At 40.9% G+C, this 14,935-nt stretch overlaps 1 protein-coding gene across 1 annotated transcript in view; it reads left to right on the forward strand.

The window, feature by feature from the left end:
• Positions 1 to 8,909: 8,909 nt before the first annotated feature.
• Positions 8,910 to 14,935, forward strand: part of BTBD7 (BTB domain containing 7) — an 80,353-nt gene continuing 74,327 nt past the window's right edge. Inside the window, exon 1 of the mRNA XM_083366746.1 lies at positions 8,910 to 9,044. The gene's annotated coding sequence lies outside the window, so the exon portion shown is untranslated. The remainder of the gene's footprint in view (positions 9,045 to 14,935) is intronic.

Consider the following 14,935-nt stretch of genomic DNA (forward strand, 5'->3'; position numbering starts at 1 on the left):
GTGACAAGGCAGGATTCTAGCACCTGGTTCCTTTTTGAGGCCACGGCTCTCAAGCCTTGAAGGAGGAAAAGATGATGGCATAAATAAATAGGTTTGAATAAATGACTTCAAAGTAGCTAACATCATACTTCAAAGTCAAAGTTCTAAGTTCATATTTCAGAATAATAGTCAGGTTTGCTTTTATTTAACATTTACAGAAGTCTCTTACTGGTGTCAATTCTGTGTATCTGTGTGTGTTTGTGTGAGGGGAAAATATTGTGTGTTCTGTATTAAACAACTAATGGCTAGGTTCACAACTAATGGTAAACCATAAAATTATTTGTTTTTGACTTACGGTAGTCCAGTGTATAAATGCACTTATTATAACTTATTATATGAAAATCAAGCCACAATGTGTTGTTTGAAAATTTTAAGGCACAATAAAGGTTCCATTTTAGTATTATTTAGTATTATTTATTCTAAGGGTGGGGGAACTACAACTGCCACAGTTCACAGTCAGCCTGGCCATTGGCTCATTGTAGAAGATGCTAAATTAGGAAAATACCCCAGGTTTCTTCTGTTCTCTGGTTAGATATGTACAATATGCTGATTTTTAAAAAAGTGCTAGCTATGTTTTAGCATATTACATTCTGTACACTTTCTTCCCATTTTTAAATTATGGAACAGAGTATGGTGTGAACTCAGATGTGCATTAATCATGGGTGTGTTATCCAAACAGACTTAGTCATTTTTATGTATTAGTCTTTAAGATTCAGTTACCATGTTTGAAAGGATCATCACTATTAACCTCTGCTTCTTTGGTTCAGATCTGTCCTTCTGTCTAAACATCTTCAAGTCCAATTATGAAAAACATTAAGCTACATTGTCTTTGACTGGGGTGTGGTTTCATAGACGATGCAAAACTCATTTTCCACACAAAGGCTTTTCTTTGCTATGGTCAGCATTATACAAGACTGATTTATGGAATTGCAGTCACACCCAGACAGAAGATGCCAATTTACTCCCCAATCACATGCAAGTGCCTGAATCCCACCCCTGCTAGCTCTGTCTTCTTTGATGTTCTGCTTTCCTCTCAATCTACAGGTTAGTAGAAATGTAAAACCTGACAGCTTTGGCAATGTAATCTTTAGGCTTCCAGTAATAGAAAACTGAATTGTGTTACCTCAACACTTTTTGGATTCCAGCTCCCATCAACTACAGCTATTAAAACAAACTGATTCTGAAAGTTATATTCCAACTATTTGGAAGGTAACAGCTTGCGAAATGCTTTTGTAAGAATTTGTATTCTTGACTGTGGCTGTAATTCAGAGATGTTCATCATGACTGCTTAATCTGACAATTTGTGCCAATAGAAAACAATGTAAAGCTGGCTCACTTTGGAAATTCCTGAAGTAAAATCATTGAAACAGGTAGAAATGTGCCTCTTCTGAGATGCAATCATAATTCAATCTTCTATCAACTAGAATAGTTCAGCAAGATTTCTAAGAATTACTTTGATTGTGTTGAAAGCTTTAGCATTGCTGATGTGCATGACTCAGCTCTGGTTTCATCCTTTGCTAAAAATTCAGGTCAGTAAGCAGTTAGTGGACAGTCTGTTGGTCAATGACAGGATCCTTCCTTTTGCAGTTTCCTACTTTTCTGAATGAACAATTCAGAGGCCTAAAACTTTTTTCAATAATTTTATTAAGAATTGTATTAAAAAAGACAAAACTAATACTAGAATACACACACACACACAAAAATAAACACATAAATGTATTCTTGTATTAGGTTTGTTAATTAGGTGTGTGTGTGTGTGTGTTAGAGAGAGAGAGAGAAGGGAAAAAGAAAAACAAACAATCCATTTTCTATTTCACTGCATTTTCTATAAACTCATCTCTAAATCTTCAGCTCTTGTTATTGATCAACAAAGGTTTAGTAAGAGATGAAGGCTCCTTCGTGTTGAAATAATAATAATAATAATAATAATAATAATAATAATAATAATAATAATAATAATAATAATAATAGCAGCAGCAGCAGAATCAAAGAGGGAAGGAAATATTTAGCCACTGCAACTTGAAGTGTTATTTTATTAAAATGCACCATCACCCACTATGTTTTACTACTGAATATAGTGGTGCTGGAACAATTTTTCTTGCACTAACATGTTCCCTTAAAATGTGAACTTTTAGCTATCCAGTAAAAAAGTACTGGACTTCATCCACCAGATAGTAGCACAGTTCAGGTGACTGAAATAAAATATTAAATTGGTAGAGTTGTTCTGTTTAGCTCAGGGGTCTGCAACCTTGACAACTTTAAGACTTGTGTACTTCAGCTCCCAGAATTCCTTAGCCAGCTATGCTATGCTATGCTGGCTGAGGAATTCTGGGAGCTGAAGTCCACAAGTCTTACAAGTTGTCAAGGTTGCAGACCCCTGGTTTAGGTTTATAGCCTTAAGACAAATTCCAGCTATCATTTTACTCTTCAGAACAAATTCATACTCCTTAATTCTGAAGTTGTGAAGATATTGTGTTGTGTACTGTATCAAAATGGCAGTTTGCATGCTTTTAAGAGTATGAGACACTTTTTTTACTTCTTTAACAGCAGCATTCAACACGAAGGAGCCTTCATCTTTGTTGCAAACCACAGGCATTGCTTAGCTAGAAATTTTTTAGTCATGTATTGCAGATGCACTTTGAGACACTGGCATGTAAACCCAATGATGCATTTAAAAGATAGTCTTTCCAGCTAATAAATTGCTAGTGGTCCCAGTGAGGCTTTCAATCGGTATGTGTTTACAAGGCAATGATTAAAATGTATTTCAGGAGCTATGCAACATGATTCAGCATATATTTATTCAGAAGAACTTCCTATACACTCCTGAATAAGGCTTTCCACAGAGTAATAACTACTGCTGAATTTCGGAGTTTTAGTAGGTAGTATTTTTTTTAGCAGTCTGACTTTTTCTTAAATTTCTGATTCAGGAATCTGTTCATCTGGTGATATATACAAATCCTATCCTTTGCTACTAACTACAGAAAAATATACAGGTATAGGTTTTCACACCAATAACTGTTTAGTGTTGAGCTTTGAGATTTAGCAATCATGGTCCAGACAACAGATTTCCGTAACCACGATTGCCAATGACATTTCAGGAAATCGGTTGTCTAGACCACAGTCACTAAAACCTGAAGCTGAACATTGCCCAAGCCACAGAAAAATCTATTAACACAGAGTAATTGTGTTGCATGAAGATCTGGGCATGGATTCAATTTATGCATATTAGAAGACTGTCTAAAGCATAGACAATCAGGTATTTTTGATCACATCTAGGGCTTCCAATGATACTATTTCTTCTTCATTCAGAGTTTTAAATACTTGGGAACAAAGTACAATGTTAATCGTTCACTTTCTGACATAAACTCCATTTGTTTATACATTCATGCACCTGTGCATACCAAATCCAACTGAGTTAGCTGTCCAGGTTAAATCTGTATTCCAGAAGAATTGGGAGTGGGACATTCACTGCATGGTGTTTTATTCTACACAAATTTGGGCTGTCCAACTCTGTCATAGTGACTCCGGATGGCTTACAAAAATAAAACCCCAATACAAAATCCAGTAAACCCTCCCATCCCTTGTAACAACAAACTAATTGCTTGGTGGACTCCATATCACCTGGGGTCTCCAAGATTGTTAGCAGAATCATGTCTTCAGGACTTTTCAAAAGAATGTCAAAGTGGAGGTCAATCTTACTTCCACAGGGATGATGTTCTACAGGGTGGGAGCCACCTTCTTCTTGGTCTCTTTAAGAGAGATGATCTCTTTAAGAGAGACAAGATCACTAGATGATCTACTTAAGAGAGATGACCTGTAATATTCCATTTTCCCACTCTGGTGGATCAGGCAGATATGACTGGGAAAAGACGGTTCTTCAAATAACTTAGGGCCCAGGCTGGGTATATCTTTAAAGGTGACAACCAACACCTTGAACTGGAACCAGAAGCAAACTGGCAGCCAATGCAACTCCTGTAAGAAAAGTGACATATGTACAAATCTAGACTTGCACAGAATCATGCAGGCTGTCACATTTTGAACCAATTGAAGCTTCCAGATACTTTTCAAAGGCAGCTTCAAGTAGAGTGCACTGCAATAGTCAGGACTATATCATAATTTTACACTGATTGACATTAATAAAAATATACTGACAAATATTCATATTTCATTATCTAATGTGGCTATAATAGGATTAATAAATTCTAATATCTTTAAGTTGTGATCAAAAATATTTGTACTATCCATAGTTTAACACAGGCATGTCAAACTCACGACGTCACGTGACATCGCACGACGTGTCGCGACTTTTTCCCCATTGCCGGCATTATTTTTTGTAATCCATGATTTCTATTTGATGTGTTGTGTGAACACTGCCTCTCCATGCAAAGCTTTTAAGAATATGATATCAAATAAGACAAATATTATACTGCAGTATTAATTTCTGACAATTCTAACATTCATTCTGTACTTTGGATTAGTAGTGAGGAGACTGTTGCACTGCTTTTAGTAGTGCTTCAAGGAAAAGGATCTCTATAGTCTTCTTGTTCAGCAGAAGTAAAAGACTCCCAAATGCACCAAGACAATTTAAATCAGGGGTGTCAAACTCAATTTCATTCAGGGCCGCATCAGCATTGCGGTTGCCCTCAGGGGGCCGGGTGGGTATGGCCAGGGTGGGCGTGGCCTACTGTGTGGGTGTGGCTAGAGTGCGTATGGCCTACTGGGTGGGCATGGCCAGCTCTACATAGTTCGCATCAAGGGTGCCTATGGGGGCCTGGGCAGGAGTGGGACAGATCTGGGGGTCTCTGGCAGAAGGAGGGTCTCTGGGCCAGGGCCAAGGCAGTGGGGGCCATTCCCTCACTGTTTCCAGGGTGGCTTCATGGGCCACATGAAACCACTTCGCGGGCCGGATCCGGCCCCTGGGCCTTGTGTTTGACATGTCTGATTTACATCATTGTGATATGATTGAAATTATGTGCAAATCATAAGCTTATGTGTCTAAAACTATATATTGGTGCCACTCAGTTTCCAAATGATTTATGAGTCATAGACCTAATGTTCAGAAATACCTTAAAGCATTTTTAGATAAAGTCTGCTTCTCCCAATAGAATAAACCAATTTAGTAATAAAATTGGGTTATGCATAAACATTTCTGTCATTTATTTATTCACTTGGTTTCCTATACCACTTCAGTCCAAAAGGATTTTGAACAGATTACATTCTCCTTTCAGTAAGAATATATTTTAAAGTATAGCAAAATAACCACTTACCATTACAACTAAAATTCCCAAAATGCTGAGAAACTCTCAAACATCAAAGCACAACTCATCGAGGGGGCTCACAGCTCATACTAGTTCCATTCCCAGCATTCTCTTAAAAAGCCCAGTTTTAATAGCTTTCCAGAAGCTCAGTGGAGTGAGAGCCAGTATGATCTGTGGTTGCAAAGATTTGTAGTGGGGTGCCTCAGGGCTCTGTTCTAGGCCCAGTGCTCTTCAACATCTTCATCAATGATTTGGATGAGGGGATAGATGGGGAACTCATCAAATTTGCAGATGACATCAAGCTGGCAGGAATAGCCAATACTCCAGAAGATAGGCTTAAGATACAGGAGGATCTGGACAGACTTGAACATTGGGCACTATCTAACAAAATGAAATTCAATGGTGAAAAAAGTAAGGTTCTACATTTAGGCAGGAAAAATCAAATGCACAGGTACAGTACAGGTGGTACCTTGCTCGATAGTAGTAACTCTGAGAGAGATCTCAAAGTCCTAGTGGACAATCACTTCAATGAGCCAGCAGTGTGCTGCAGCTGCCAAAAATCCCAACACAGTGCTAGGCTCCATTAACAGAAGGACAGAATCAAGATCACATGAAGTATTAATACTACTTTATAATGCCTTGGTAAGGCCACACTTGGAATATTACATCCAGTTTTGGTCACCATGATGTAAAAAAAGATGTTGAGACTCTATAAGAGTATAGAGAAGAGCAACAAAGATGATTATGGGACTGGAGGCTAAAACATATAAGGAACGGTTGCTGGAATTGTTTATATCTAGTTTAATGAAGAGAAGGACGAGGGGTGACATGATAGCAGTGTTACAATATCTCAGGGGCTGCCACAAAGAAGAGGGAGACAAGCTATTCTCCAAAGCGCCTGAAGGGAGGACAAGAAGCAACGGATGGAAACTAATCAAGGAAAGAAGCAACCTAGAACTGAGGAGAAACTTCCTGACAGTTAGAACAATTAACCAGTGGAACAACCTGCCTCTAGAAGCTGTGAATGCTCCAACACTGGAAGTTTTTAAGAAGAAACTGGACAATCATTCCTCAAGCAATTGCATTCTGGAAAAGTTGAGGTTCCTGGGTGGTCTTCTAGGGCAATCCAGTGTATTACTAATGCTGTTGAGTCTTACACATTGCTGGCACTTTAAGAAAATCGAATATCCTTCCAGACATTAATTTGCCACATAATTAATCTGACATTGATTTTTTACTAGAAGAGCCTTTCACATAAAATATTATAACTCATCCATAAACTAAAAAATACCACAAATTTACAATCTAAACCACTTTTATTTTTAAAAGATCCATTAAATCCACATGATTTACTGGAGGTAAAAAAAAGCCAGGTTGGGTGTCTTAACATAAAATACATCTTGCAAAAATGTAACTCATGGGATAACATTTGCCATCCACAAACACAGAGCATTTCATCTATTTCACAAAAAAGTGGGCCTTTTCATCCATATCTTCAGAAGGCTATGTCTTTGCCTCCTGCCCATCTCTTCCCTTTTTAAAGAACCAAGGAATATACTGCAGACCAGAACATGATACAGCAGCCATGAAGACCTTGGAGAAGATTTTCATCCATCCATCAACGCCGTGATGCATCTTTACTAACAAGGACCAGAATCATGCAAGCCATAGTATTCCCTACAACACTCTATCGAAGTGAAAGTTGAGACCTTAAAGAAGCAGAATAGGAAGAGTATTGACAGTTTTGAACTTTGCTGTTGGAGAAGATTCCAGAGTAGGGGTCCCCAACTCCCAGTCTGTGGACTGGTAGCAGGCTGCGGCACGCCAGCAATCAGTCCACACAAATAAGCAAAGCCCTATCCATGGAATGCAGGCAGAACACAAAACCACGCCCTCTATGGTCTGTGGAAAAACCTTTCTCCACAGAACTGGTCCCTGGTGCCCAAAAGGTTGTTGACCTCTGTTCCAGAGTATACTGTGGACAGCCAAGAAAACAAAGCAATGCATCCTTGAACAAATCAACCCAGAGTTCTCATTCAAGGCCTTAATGAGCAGACTCACATTAGCCTACTTAGGACATATTATGTGAAGACTTAGCTCTCTGGAGAAGGCTTTAATGCTGGGAAAGGCAGAACAGAGGATGACCAGCAGCAAGGCAGATGGACTCAATTACAATGACAATGAGTGCACCATTGGGAAACTTGAGGGAACAGGTTAAGTAAAGAGATTATTGGAGAAAATATATCTGGTCTCTAAGAGTCAAACATGACTTGATGGCACATAGAGTGGCAAATATCTGTAGCTCAGGTATAGGATGAGGGTGAAGGTTCATTCTCGGAGCTTGAAGGTTGGTTTCCAAACATTTTGTTACCAGGCTAGGTAACATCTTCAGAGGTGTTTAGTGGATGTCTGTGTCAGTGTTTTACTTATAGAAGGGTTTCAGGTGTGGGAGTGTCCAGTGAGGGTCCTCATCACAAGCCTCTCTCATGACTCACAACTGGTCCATCACAAGACCCTCACTGGACACTCCCACACCTGAAACCCTTCTATAAGTAAACAGTGCTGAAGATGTTACCTAGCCTGGTAACAAAACCTTGGGAAACCGATCCTCAAGTTCCGAGAACGAAGCTTCACCCTCACCACCGTAAGATTTTGATAAAATCCATCAAAGATCTTATAAATTGGCTTCATGCCCTAAGGTGGTTTGTTAGTACAAACCCAACTAAAGGTATTTAATTCTGCAAACCGGGATTAAGCAAATCATTGATCATGGCGCCATGTTACCAATAACACATCCCAAAGTAAACCTGTTCTACAGCCTAAAACAGGTTGAATTTCAATTCTACGTCAAATGACATTGCCACCAGACTTGGCACCTGATTTATCTGCACCAAGGCTGAACCGGCGCCCCAACGGAGCGCAGCAGGCAGAACGGAGGGGCGCCGCAGCCGAAACGGCCGTGGAGAACAAGGGGAGGTAAGACGGGCGGAGGGATAGCAGCGGAATGAGGACGTTTCCAATAGACTTGCGACACAAGCCGGTCATTCCGGGTTTTTCATACCTTCGCGGGCACGTTTGAAAAGAGTTGGCAGAAAGCACAGTTGCAAGAAACAAGGTAGGGGAACAACGACAGAGGGCGGGCAAGCCCCGCGCGAGCGAGCGAGCGAGCGCTGCAGCCACGAGCAAGGAATCGCAAACTCAATCCGGCGTTGCTTCGGAAACAGGTCCCGATGCCTTACTCAAAAGTTCTGGCCCCGAGTAAGGATTACTACACAATTGCAAACAGGACAAACACTCGCAAGGTCGTCTTCCTCGTCTACGTGCAGAGGGTCAGGACGAGTACCCCCCCCAACTAAGCACAACAACATCGAAGAAAGGCGCCGCGGAATCCCTTCCCCGGATCAACTGCAACCAGGGAAAAGAGGGAGCCGCCGACGGACTCCGCGACCCACCGAGCAAGTTTTTATTAATTCTCCTCCGCAGCCCCGCGGCGCCGCCCCTCCCGAGCGGACCACGTGTCACAGGGGCTGCCGCGCAGGCTCCGTGATTGCTCCTCCTCTCCGCCCGCCTCCCCCCCCGCCCTGCCGAGAAGTCTGGCCGGAGCGGTGGATGAAAATGGCGGCCGCGAAGGCGGCTGGGGCAGACGGCGGCGGAGGAGGCGGCGGTGGGAGCCGCTGAGTCGGGGCCGGGGTCGAGAGCCCAGTCGGGAGTGGCGGAGGCTCCGGGCGGCCGCGAGAGACTCGCGCGGTGAGTGGGCGGGTCGAAAGCACAAGAAGGGCTGAATGGGGAGGGGAGGCATCTGCGGGCTATGGCATTTCCCCCCCCCCTCCTTTGCACCCCACACCGTCCCCGGCCCTTTGGAGTCGCGCGATTGAACTCTTGTTTACCCGCTACCCTCGCCTCCCGTCTGTAGTGGTGGCTTCCTGGCCGAGCGCTCTCGTCGCGTTCGGGTTGCTCGGAGTTGTTCCTTTTCTTCTCCTTCCCGGCTGAAAACCCAAACAAAGCTCTGGGGCCACAGGCGGGGGGGGGACCCCGCTCTGCGGCTCCGCTGAGCCCCGGGCTGTCTTCTTCTGATGACTTCTCTACTTTAGCCCTTCTTTCACACCCCGATGGTTCACTTTGGGCAGCCTCTTGCATATGCACTTGTAAGAAACGTCCAGCCTTTTATCTCCTTCTTCTTGGTGGGTGACATACACGCGTGTGTCCCAAAGCTCGTCCTTCTCTCTCTCTCTCCCTCTCCCTCTCCCTCTCCCTCTCCCTCCCTCTCCCTCCCTCTCTCTCTCTCTCCCCCCTCTCTCTCTCTCCCTCTCTCTCCCCCCCTCTCTCTCTCTCTCTCTCTCTCCCTCCCCCTCTCCCTTTCTCTCTCCCTCTCTCTCTCTCTCTCTCTCTCTCTCTCTCTCTCTCCCTCTCTCTCTCTCTCCCTCTCTCTCTCTCTCTCTCTCTCTCTCTCTCCCTCCCTCTCCCTCCCTCCCTCTCTCTCTCTCTCTCTCTCTCTCTCTCTCCCTCCCCCTCTCCCTTTCTCTCTCCCTCTCTCTCTCTCTCTCTCCCTCCCTCTCCCTCTCTCTCTCTCTCTCTCTCTCTCTCTCTCTCTCTCTCTTCCCCCCCCCCTTTTCGCATTCTTCAGTTTGGCTCCCCTGCCTGGTTCCCATTCTCTACTTTGCAGCAAAGATACTCCACACTTTGCTACTGTAAGCTGAATTGCTGTGTGCACCGTCTTTCTCTTTTTCTGCTCCTCTTTCCCCCCCCCCCCGCTACCTTTTAGGGTACCTTGCTATTTAGAATGTCTGAATGTGAGTCTTGGGGTTCAGGGCTTTGAAATTTGTGCTTGTGCAAGAACTTTACACATCCTTCGAATTCATACCGAAGTGCTGAACAGAAGCAGAAGAAATCCTCTCGGATAGGTATGATTTAGAAAGAGTCTTGAAAAACTGACCCAGCAGTGAGGATCCAGTGATCAGCATTCCTTGGCTTGTTTGACCAGAACCTATCCTGTGAACACTTCTGTGGGACTTGCTTCCAAGTAATTGTCCGGAAAATTGTGTTTTAAATCTGTCTGTGCTGCCCCTGCTGGCTAAATAAGCAAAGAGTAACCTCAAGTCCCACAAAGGGTGTATGGTTTGTGTATTGAGCAAGTGCATCCATGCTTACTCCAGCCCCTATGCAATTTTTTGCATTCTTGTGGACTTGACTCAGATGCCCAGTTTTCTATTTGTAAATTATAGTTTCTGCTGATCTTTGCAGAGATATAAGAATGAAATTGCACACTGTATTTTTCACCTTGGGATGAATCTTGCAAAATTAAGTGTGGTTTTCCTGGTGAATCTGTATAGTTTTTTTCTGCCTGTAGTACAATAAAAGCTTTTCTAACCAATCTTTGATATGGCCTGATTATTCTTTTCCTTTGGAGGCCCATTGCTTCTTTGGGGGTTTTGTGTGTGGTGGTTGGGGGGTCCCCCCCTTCAAATCAGTGTTAACTCTTAGTGACTGCCTGAAATAGTCCTGAAGTTTTCCTGATTTGCAAGATTTGTAGATGTATTAGGAAAATGTAAATAATAGAACAGAATGGGTAAAGTAGCTTCAGCATCATTGAAAACTGCTGAAGAATGGGTGTACTGTGCTGTCTTTAATATATAAATTGTCAGGCTTAGAATTATTAGCAGTTGTTAGCATCACTGATTAAAAGTTAAGAAAGAGGCTGAATCAATAAACTTACTCATTTGAAAGGAACCACTGAACTCCATATCTGGAAATTTATGCCTAGCCACTTACAGTATTTTTTGCAAAGGGAGATTGTTTCTTGCTTTTGTCACATATTGGTTTTCTGAAGTCCCCAACTGAAGATTCTTGCATTTCTGGTTTTGGCCTCAACAGTTCCAGTTTCTTGCCATGGATCAACTAACTTTGTGTAGAAGATGCAATTAAATCTGTCTCCGGTATTCTGCAGGTACTTTCCCATTGACAAACATAGATATCTGTGAACTAGTTCCATATTTGTTTTAAGGATAGCTTTTTCTTTTGCTATTTTTGCACAAACTGTCAGATTCTCCTTGAAAAATAATATAGATAAGTGGACTATTATTCTCTTAGTTTCCAGAGGAGTTGCACACATGCATGCTGGAGATGATAGATATTTGGAATATAATAGTGATGAGAGAGCTCATTTCTTGAACTAGATTTTTGTTGCAACCTATTTTTTCTGTAATTTGTCCAGTAGTGGACACCATAATAAGTAGAATTTTTCATGTACTGTAACCAATTAACAGATTTGTCCTGTATCAAAAACTATTGCATGTGAGTAATTTGTACCAATTTCAAAGCATTTGTATACTGATAGCAATTTCTTCTGTATTACAAATGTACTTTAAGAGATGTTTATATTAAAACTTGAAATAAAAAAGTTATCTGAAGATATTTTTGCAAATATTAATCCTATTGCTTACATGTAAATAGTAATGATCGATTCAAAACAGGGAAGTTTTTATATATCTAGTATTTTTTCACATTCTAGTTCTTGTTTATTAAAGTATAGTTAATATTTCCTAGAGTAGAATTTGATGTCATGAAGTTTATAATAGTGGACTTCATATTGAAGAGAAACACTCAGTGCATCTTAAAAGCGTTTAAAACCTTCGCTCAGTTCAGAAATGATACGAAACAGCTTCTTCTTAATTCTGCTGTGGTTTTTGGTCTGGGTTTTTCCCCCCTGTATGTTACAATTAGAATTCTTTAGGCTACACTAATAATTTAGTCAATTCAGTTTATGTGGCAACCCATCTCACCATTGTGACCCTGGATGGCTAACAGCAGTTAAAAAGACACAACCAAGAGTAAAAATAATTAAGAGGCATTCCCTTAAAACCCATGATTTTAAAAGAGACAAAACCGTTGATGCAAAACTTGTACTTTTGTACTTGTATCCTGATATCAGGGTTAGGGTTAGGGTATAGTATATGTCATGTTTTTGTGTTGTGATGTTACAATATATTTCATAACTTAACATTTGGGTGCCAATGGTTGTAACCATGGCTCAGAGTAAAGTAACATATTAATATTTAGAGGTCATAAAAAATCCTAACTGGCAAACTCTAGACCAGGGGTCTTCAAACTTGGCCCTTTTATGACTTGTGGACTTCAACTCCCAGAATTCCTCAGCCAGGCATGCTGGCTGAGGAATTCTGGGAGTTGAAGTCCACAAGTCATAAAAGGGCCAAGTTTGAAGACCCCTGCTCTAGACTGTGTTTCCACTTATGATAAACTATGCACCAGGAAAGGTAGGAAACTAGAAAAGGAAAGAAGGAAAGGAGAGTAAGAAATTATAACAATTTTGGGAATTGATACATGTCAATTGGCATTCTTACTTCAAAAGTCTTCTGGATTTGCTGAAGCTTAAAATATGAAACTAGTTGTGATAGAATGGGATTGTCAACAGTTCACCTGTGTCAATTGGAGATGAAATGCACTATGATGGTAATGGAAAAATGATACCATATAATATGTTACTCCATTGCAATATTACATAATGCACCCTGCAGTAAGGATAAGCAACTTGTTCAGTTAGTAGATTGCATTAGAAGATTTTGCATGAATAATATATGCCATTCTATATGTAGATTTTGTTTGCAATTCCGTAGATTAGAAATTTATTTTAAATACTTGTTTCCTTTTAGGATTTTAATCTCAGAGTAGGTAAGGCTACAAGTTATCTGTTGTTGGCCCAGCAAGCTCAAGGAATAATAATAAAGCTACACACTTGCCTTGAATAGCAGTTCTGATATCTGAATGAAATGCTGATGTCACTGAGCTGAGTGCAGAGGTGGGGTTCTTCATTTGTCTATATCAGGGGTGTCAAACTGCTGGCCCGCAGGCTGGATGCATCATGCCGAAGCCGCGCCCACCTCATTGCCAGCAATGGAAAAAAAGTTGTGATATGTCGTGACATGTCATGTGATATTGTGGGTTTAACACCCCTGGTCTATATAGAGTGCTGTTCCTAACAGTACAACTAATAGGTGATACTTTTCACATCTATAGCTTTCTGTAGTCGGAGTAAAGTTCAGTAACAAGCAAGTGTGACAGTGAAAGGTACTTTTTAGTGATTCAAACTTCCTTCTGTAATAACTTTGCAACCTGCCAGAACTGTTCAAGGGAATTTTCATAATGTGACATTTTGAAGAAAGCATGCCTCATGATGTGACAATTTGCAATAGACATGTTGAATTATAAGTGTGCAGTAAGTGAAAGCCAGGATGGTGAGCTTAGGCCAGTTACTCTCCATGGTTGTTGTGGGGAAAATAGGAGGAAGGTGGATAGGTTTGCTGCTTTGAGTTACTTGTTTAAAAAAAGGCAGGATACAAATAATTAAATAGATAAATATCCAGAATGATTCAAAATTATAATATGAGAAGAATTGAACCTGAAGTTTCATTGTTGATGAGAAAATGTGAACAGAAATGTCCCTTATATAAGTTATTACATTGGTTTAAATTATGCTTTAGGTCAATATCTTTTTTAAAAAATATTTTTTCTACCATTCTGTTTTAATTGGAACAATCTGGACTTTGATGAATTAATTTTAATTAATTACCTTATATATACATATACCATTGCAGTGTTGCAATTAGGCATGCCATTTGTTGCTAGTTGATTTTAAAGTTGATAGTGACACATGGAATATAAGACTTGTTTTCACAAGTGATCTCAGAATACATGTACCAACATGCTGCATTATTGTGTTGTCAGATCTGGAGAATGTCTAGTTTTCTTGAAAATCAGTGTGTAGAAGTGAATAAAGAGTTTAGTCAGACAGCAGTTAATAGCCCAAGTTAACTTTATTTATGATTATGCTGCTCAGTAGAGTGGTTAAATGCTGTTTGAAGTTACGACAGCCATGACCTGGATGACCGAGAATCTCCATGGACAGGAACTTACTTCTTCAGAAATGGTGATTATGGCCCATAAAATGTCATGCATTCCCCCTTCCTGCAATCAGATGACCACATTTCAGGTGCTTGGCAACTGACTCACACATTAATGACCACTTGCAGCATCCAACAATCACATGATCAAAATTTGCAGCTTTTTTTTTTTGCTATTTTGGGTCCCCCCCCCCCCCCCCGGTTTTCTGGCAAAATTCACCCATTTGGGAGAATGGATTCACTTAACAATCATGTGATTCAGACTTAATGGCCGCAGTAAAAATGGCTGAAAAATCTGGTTCTGTCAGGTGGGCAGCTCGACTTGCAACCAGAATGACTTATAATAAAAATTGGGGTCCTAATTGTGGTTGTAAGTTGAGGTTAACTGTAGTGTGCTTTTAAGATCATGTATAACCTCTTCTGTAGTGATTATGTCAAATAAACCCCTTCTGCTGAATGTTTGCTGCCAACAGAATAGTAAAGTTGATTCCTCCAGCAATCTTGAGCATCTCAAAATCTTTGCTGTTGGCATGGGTAACATAGTGGGGCTTGAAAAAGCAAGGGAGATCCTTTTCCAGTATTCTGTTTTAAAAGAAAAGACAGTCTGATGGAGCATTATGTGATCAAGGAAACCCTTAGTAACCTTGAGTTAGTGAGAAGTTCTGGATTGTTACACATCTGCAGGATGATCTCTGATCTTTGTTTTTTTGTCCAGAATTGGAA

The sequence above is a fragment of the Vipera ursinii genome (genome assembly GCF_947247035.1).
Source record: "Vipera ursinii genome assembly, chromosome: 1".
Taxonomy (NCBI): Eukaryota; Metazoa; Chordata; class Lepidosauria; order Squamata; family Viperidae; genus Vipera; species Vipera ursinii.